Consider the following 6869-nt stretch of genomic DNA (forward strand, 5'->3'; position numbering starts at 1 on the left):
CAGATTTGGTGCTCAAATAATATTTTTGGTGCTTAATACGTCTTGAATTTTTTTGGAAATCATGCATAACAATAATAATAATAATAATAAAAATATATAATAAATTACATTTTAAAAATATATTTAAATGGCAAATAAGTTATTTTAAATTACAATAACATATTACATATGTATATTTTTTGCACTTAACTGTGAACAGTTAAGCTGGGGGGTGGGGGAAGACAAAAATTACATACAAGGTTCTCATCCATTTATTTATTTATTATGGTATATGGTGGCTTGAACTCCTAGATTTACAATTAAATAATGAATAATGCCAAAAGGGAAGTTGATATTTTTCCTATCATCCAGTGAGACCAATACAAAGCCACAATTTTTAACCAGTGCCTTATTTGATGCAATGACAGGTGCAGTGAACCTCTCTACAGTTTATTGATTTGGAGGACCTAGAGGTATGTGACATCATTATGAGGATTGACCTTATCCTGCTCTGCCCTGAAGTCTTAGAGTAAATGAACATTACTGAGATCGAGACTCTGGCTTTTCTACTAGGCTGGTATAGTTACTGGTGTCATGGAAACATTTTGGCATGTGATCTGCTCAGATGACATCCTGTCTCTCAACTCTAATCAAAACGACTGGTTTTACGTGCATTTGAGGAAGTAATATGTCTTCAAATATATATTTCTCAAAGCCTCATTTGTGTGGTAATACATTACCATTACCTGTTCTGTTTCAGACATTCAGATCTGTAGAAAAATAGACAGAGGAAGGTCTAATGTTGCTTATTTGGAGCTAATTGCTAAGGCCGTGTCCTTTGAGCATCCACTGGTTCCTAGTGAGTGAAGACCGCATATTGAGAGAGGTTGCTGTGAATTAAACTCCTGCTACTGAGAACAGGGAAGAAAGAGACTCTCTCACACACAAAACTTTCTTTTTACTCGTTATTTCTCCTGTACTTTATCTTGAGCTTTCTCTTTCCTTCTCACATTCCGGTGATGCATCCTTTGTCCTTGTATTCTTAGAGCAAGCTGCAGTGACTGTGTCGGTGGCACAAAGGAGCGGTGGGTATTAAAACAGCTGTCTCTGGTGGTCCGGATGTAATTGGGATTGTTAACGTGCTCGGCTCCTGAGGGATGCTCGTGAGAATGTCTTTGTGTAAAGCACACAAGCTCCACAGCGGCATACCTTGATTTTTGATGTACGTCAAAAAAAGCAAACAAGTCACCTGAGCTTCTGTACATCAAGTCTGGCTGTTATTTTTTTCACCCCCTGCTTTTTTATCCTCCTGTTTTGGGTTGTTGCTACTGGTGCACTGTTATTTATATGTAAAGGAAAACGTCTATGAAGCTCAATTTTAGTCAGAATTCCTATGAGAGCATATCCTTTCTTAGTGGAGAAAATAAAAGTGTATTTATGAGCATGCGGACATAGCTTTTGAAGGAGGAGAAAAATCTTTGCAAACCTAGCTCCTAAAAGCACCTGTCTGGTAATACAAATTGAAACACAATATCATCAAATAAGAGGCAGATACAGAAAGAGACAGAGACAGAAGGAGAGGAAAAACAGACAGATGAAGGGGGTTAAAGATGTAATGTAATTTAAATGTTAAAAGGCCAAATTTCCATGATTACTTACTGAAATGCAATGAAATTCCAAATCGATTTATTATTTGTAAATTGTGCAAAGAGGGCGCACTGCACGTGCATGTGCAAACGACACTTTGGCCACCTGATTATGTATTTTAGTTGAGATCAGATTCATTTTAAACTGATATATTAAAGCTGAGCAATTAAATCGCCCTGATAAATACATTTCTCAACGCTACAGTGAGACAAAACTACTCCTCAAACTCAGTCGGCTCAGAGCGGAACCTAATTGATTTATTTGAGGTTATATAGGCCTATACTTTTTTGTGGTTCGTTGTGAATGAAATTTTCATTTGCCGATTTAGGGGTGGTGAAATATAAATGATGTCGTTAAAGTTTCATCATAAATCAGTCTTTGGGTATATACAAGGAGACAGTGATTGGGCCTTGAAGTCTCCTGAGCAGGCGCGCCAGGGGTGGCCCTCCCTTTGGAGGTTACCTCTCAACTTCCTGCACAATCGTCAAAAAAACTGTGATTGCCATGGGACAAATTCTACGACGACATACATAAGAATCCGTAAGACTAGGTATTAATAAACATCCGAAACGGAGACTTTTTCTTCATATTTATGTATTTAGTTGTGTTATTTATTTGTTTATTTATTTATTATATTTTAATTAAAGTCCGAGAAAATTTTTAATTAATTGTTATTTAGCCAAAGTGTCGGCATGCGTTTTTTTCCCCAACAACAGAGACATGATGCAGCACTTACGCTAATTTAATTTCTTAATTTGTATACATTTGATGACAAACAATCCTTTAAGATATAAACATACATACTGGCATATTCAGAGTATGTCTCCACAGAATAATGCATTTACGTAATGAGATATTTTAATGTTTTGCATGTGGCATATCTTTGACAGATATTAACTCGTTGTTAAACTATAAATTGTAATTACTGTTCGGAAGATTTGAGCATATTTAATGCGGAAATAATACACTGAATGCATTAGAATATTTTTAGCTCAAGTTAAAATTTGGATCTCACGTTAGCTGTGCACTTGAACATGCGAGGTTACTCGGTAGCTATGATGCATCACTTACCCCATCCAATGGACTCGAATAGATTAAACAAATTAGACTAGCCTCGTTAATTATAACATGATTAGAGGTTTTTAATTAAATCACTGATGAAGTAGTCTAATTAGAACGAAGATATGATAATAGCCCGCTGCGACGAGTATATAATTGTATTGGGTTTGCAATTAAACCCTAAAGAGTTGTAAAAAATCCGCTTTTCTGTGTCATTAATGAAATACTTCACACAGTGTAGCCTGTTCTGTTGGGACATCAAATTCATAACACACGCTCAATGATAACTCAAATGGCTTTCCTATTTATTATTTCAATAACAGGGAAAACTAATAAATTCGTCAAAGCGAAGCAGATTAATTTTTTTCTAAATAAAATCAAAGCAGGTTGATTACTGAATGACTCTCGAACAAATATAAATCTAATTTAAATTCAATATTTCAACATTTCACCGGACGTGATTTGTTTAATGCGTGTCGGTATATCAAATGACCTCGCTATAATGGAATGATAGTCGTGCGTTTTACTTTGATTTATTTCACCCAAAAGGGACAGCAGATGATGAAGCTGTCTATGGTGATTTCTTCATATTCATCCACGTTTCTCCGACCAAGCTTCCATTCACGAATTAAATAGCACAGAATCTTTCTAATATATATATATTTGTATCATAATGAAAGTTTGGTATTATACATAAACGTTAGAGAATAATTACACATGCAAGTCTGTTCAATATACAACGTATGTTTAAATAAACCTTCTTGATATTATTATAACACTGAAATGTTTAACTTAAGAATACAGTTCTGCTTTCATTGTATTTCTTTAACCATGGTGCTTCCTCAATAACTTTATTGAAGTAACATACGATACCAGCTCCAGTCATTGCAACTGCCCATGCGCAGAGTTCCCAGCGGCGCTGTGGCTAATGAAGAATAATAAATCATGAAAGGTTTTCCAGGTACAGCCGAGAGAGTGTGTAAGAGGAGAGGGGGTGAGAGAATGGGTGAGCAAGAGAGAGAGAGAGAGACGCAGCCTGCCCTTCGCCTTGGAGCACAGACAGATCGAGTCCCCGCAGCATTGAATGTAGTCGACTGCCACCTTTATCTCATAATCAAATTCAGCAAGAATCGGGATAAAGGTTAACGAGCGATATTTGGTTCTAGCAACGTCGTTCTGGAGATTTGCACGACGAGAAGAGAGAAGAAACTTTTTGCACTCGTTTTAAAAGCGTGAGCAAAGACAAACTCACCAAAGACATCAGCCTCCGCTGTGACAAATGTAAGATATTTTGTAAAGGCGGAGGAACATTTCTGTGGAGCGTTTTGGGAAGAGTTGACGTGATCTTTGAAGGAGTTTACCGACAGGTTGCATGGCTTACTGGTGCTCGCGGCACGTCTCATAGCCACGGCACGCGACGAAGCGACCAGGAGATCGTTCTCTCAGACCATTAGGCAGCAGCACTAGATGAGCTATCTAGAGACGTGGTGCATCATCCTCTTCACGTTCGTTGCAACGCCAGAGACTTGAGACTTCCACGCAGCGACTGGGCTTGAACTCCAGTCGAAGAAGAAGAAGGCGGGGTCTTAACTTATTAAAAGGAACTCGCTGAGGTTCGGTCGCAAATATGATGATGATGTCTCTGAACAGCAAGCAGGCGTTCGCCATGCCCCACACCAGTCTGGCCGAGCCCAAATACTCCAGTTTGCATTCTTCGTCCTCTTCCACGTTGACTTCCAACGCGCCCTCGTCCTGCTGCTCGACGTCCAGACACAGCAACTCGATCATCAGCAGCGGAGGCAGCTCGGAGGCGATGCGCCGAGCATGTCTCCCAACCCCACCGGTACGTATTCTGCATAATCACCGCTTAAAGGCACATTTTGACAGCCCACTTTTTCAAATCATCCAACACCTCCATTTTTCCCTCCCAACGTATGTATTCAGCCGGGTTTGCCTTTCGTATTAGTTTTTATGACCTGGGATGTTGCATGTGTCTTGTTTTGTGTGTTCTTTTTTAGGATTTCTTTTTTTTTTTTTCATGCTGGAAATGTTTTAAAAGCACGGGGTGGAGCGCTAATTCCCTGCTGACAGTTATGTGTGCATTCTATTTGCAATTGCAGAGCAATATATTCGGCGGATTGGATGAGAGTTTGTTGGCCCGCGTGGAAGCTCTGGCGGCGGTGGGCCGGACACAAGCTACCACACCATGAACACGCATCCGTGCACCTCGTCATCTTCCTCTTCGTCGTCCGTGCCCATCTCGCACCCGTCAGCTCTCGCGGGCCATCACCACCACCACCACCATCACCACCACCAGCCGCACCAGGCACTGGAGGGCGACCTGCTCGATCACATCACCCCAGGACTTGCACTTGCTGGAGCCATGGCCGGGCCAGACGGCTCGGTGGTTTCCACGCCTGCGCACCCTGTCCACATGGCAGGCATGAACCACATGCACCAAGCTGCCATCAACATGGCTCACGCCCATGGGCTGCCATCCCACATGGGCTGCATGAGCGACGTGGATGCAGATCCCAGGGACTTGGAGGCATTCGCTGAGCGCTTTAAACAGCGTCGGATCAAACTCGGCGTGACACAAGCGGATGTAGGGTCAGCGCTGGCCAACCTGAAGATTCCTGGCGTAGGCTCTTTAAGTCAGAGTACCATCTGCCGGTTTGAATCACTCACGTTGTCCCACAACAACATGATCGCCCTGAAGCCCATCCTGCAAGCCTGGCTGGAGGAGGCTGAACAGTCGCACCGGGAGAAACTCAACAAACCCGATCTCTTCAACGGAGCCGAGAAGAAGAGGAAGCGGACCTCCATCGCGGCCCCCGAGAAAAGGTCCCTCGAAGCTTATTTTGCTATTCAGCCGCGTCCATCCTCAGAGAAAATTGCAGCAATCGCAGAGAAGCTGGACCTCAAAAAGAACGTAGTGCGGGTTTGGTTTTGCAACCAGAGGCAGAAACAGAAACGCATGAAATATTCGGCCTGCATCTAGCTCGACCAGAAAACCAACATGACGTGTCGAGAGACTCCTAAAACTGTTTAGAGACGATTTGTAAAATATTTCTTATCTCACACCTTTTTCAATCATCAATATCTTGTGCATTGAACCAGAATTTCATGACATTCAAAAGAGACATTTGAAAATACCAAATCACTGTCACGTATTACGCAAAGGGGATGTGGAATCATTTAAAGGATCGTTTGACTGATCAAGTAAGACCATTCGTTTTTCCTCACTTATTCTAGCACACTTTCTGTATCAGAGGAGCAAGACTCTTTAAACCTCAATCAGACAGCCTGCCTGAAGCTGAATAGCATAGTTTAGTCATTTACCAAGTGTTGTGTATCGAGCTACACGTAACACCAGTAATTATTATAAACTGATCAATTATAAACTGAGAGGGGGAAAATACTTCAGGTCAAAGTAGTGACAGTGTCTTGTCAGTTTTTCTCTTTTAAAATATTTCTTTCTCAGCATGTCACGCTTCAATCTGGTGTTAATTCAGGGTTCATTAGATAAAAAGAGGACATCACAAATGAAGTCCACGAACGATTCTGCAATATTATTAGATAACACCCAAAACAGCTCCTTGTAAATTATTGATTTAGCTGTTACATGCATAATTTCGTCTGTCGTCTTCTTAATTCCACTTCTGTGATTTTAGTAATGATAACCATAGCCTACAGTTAGGCAATGGGCGATAATAATATCCATATTTTTCTTGTGAAGGCATCTTTGCTATAACTGATCTCTTAGTTATTCAAATAATGAACGAGGAGAGGTTCAGTTGTTTTAAGTAATGGGATTTGTTCAGTCAAATATCTGTTGCAATACGCCTGCGCTCTAACGTTTCTTATGAACTATTTATCATGTGAGGTAATGTTTACTTCATTACATATTTATTGGGATTCCCTCCACGTTTTTGCTTGAGAAAATCATATTGAGACAACAAGGAAAACGTGGCCCTCTGCAAATGGGGAAACTGCTTGAAACAGGCCACTTTTATTTGATGTTTTCTTTCGTTCTTCTAACGTTTCGAAAAGGCACAATCGAGAGATATATGAGAACATTTTCTTTGAAATTATTTTCATGTATGTTATCTGCTTATTTATTTGTATAAATATACGCGTATCATTATGGAGTCGTTGCTTGTTAAATTCACCATGTTGAGTAA

General features: G+C 40.5%; 1 pseudogene; it reads left to right on the plus strand.

Annotated features, from left to right (window-relative positions):
- The first annotated feature begins 3706 nt into the window (after positions 1–3706).
- On the plus strand, positions 3707–6437 carry LOC107655234 (POU domain, class 4, transcription factor 2-like; annotated as a pseudogene).
- The last annotated feature ends 432 nt before the right edge of the window (positions 6438–6869 follow it).

This window comes from Sinocyclocheilus anshuiensis, unplaced genomic scaffold (assembly GCF_001515605.1).
Source record: "Sinocyclocheilus anshuiensis isolate Anshui unplaced genomic scaffold, SAMN03320099.WGS_v1.1 scaffold1231, whole genome shotgun sequence".
Classification (NCBI taxonomy): domain Eukaryota; kingdom Metazoa; phylum Chordata; class Actinopteri; order Cypriniformes; family Cyprinidae; genus Sinocyclocheilus; species Sinocyclocheilus anshuiensis.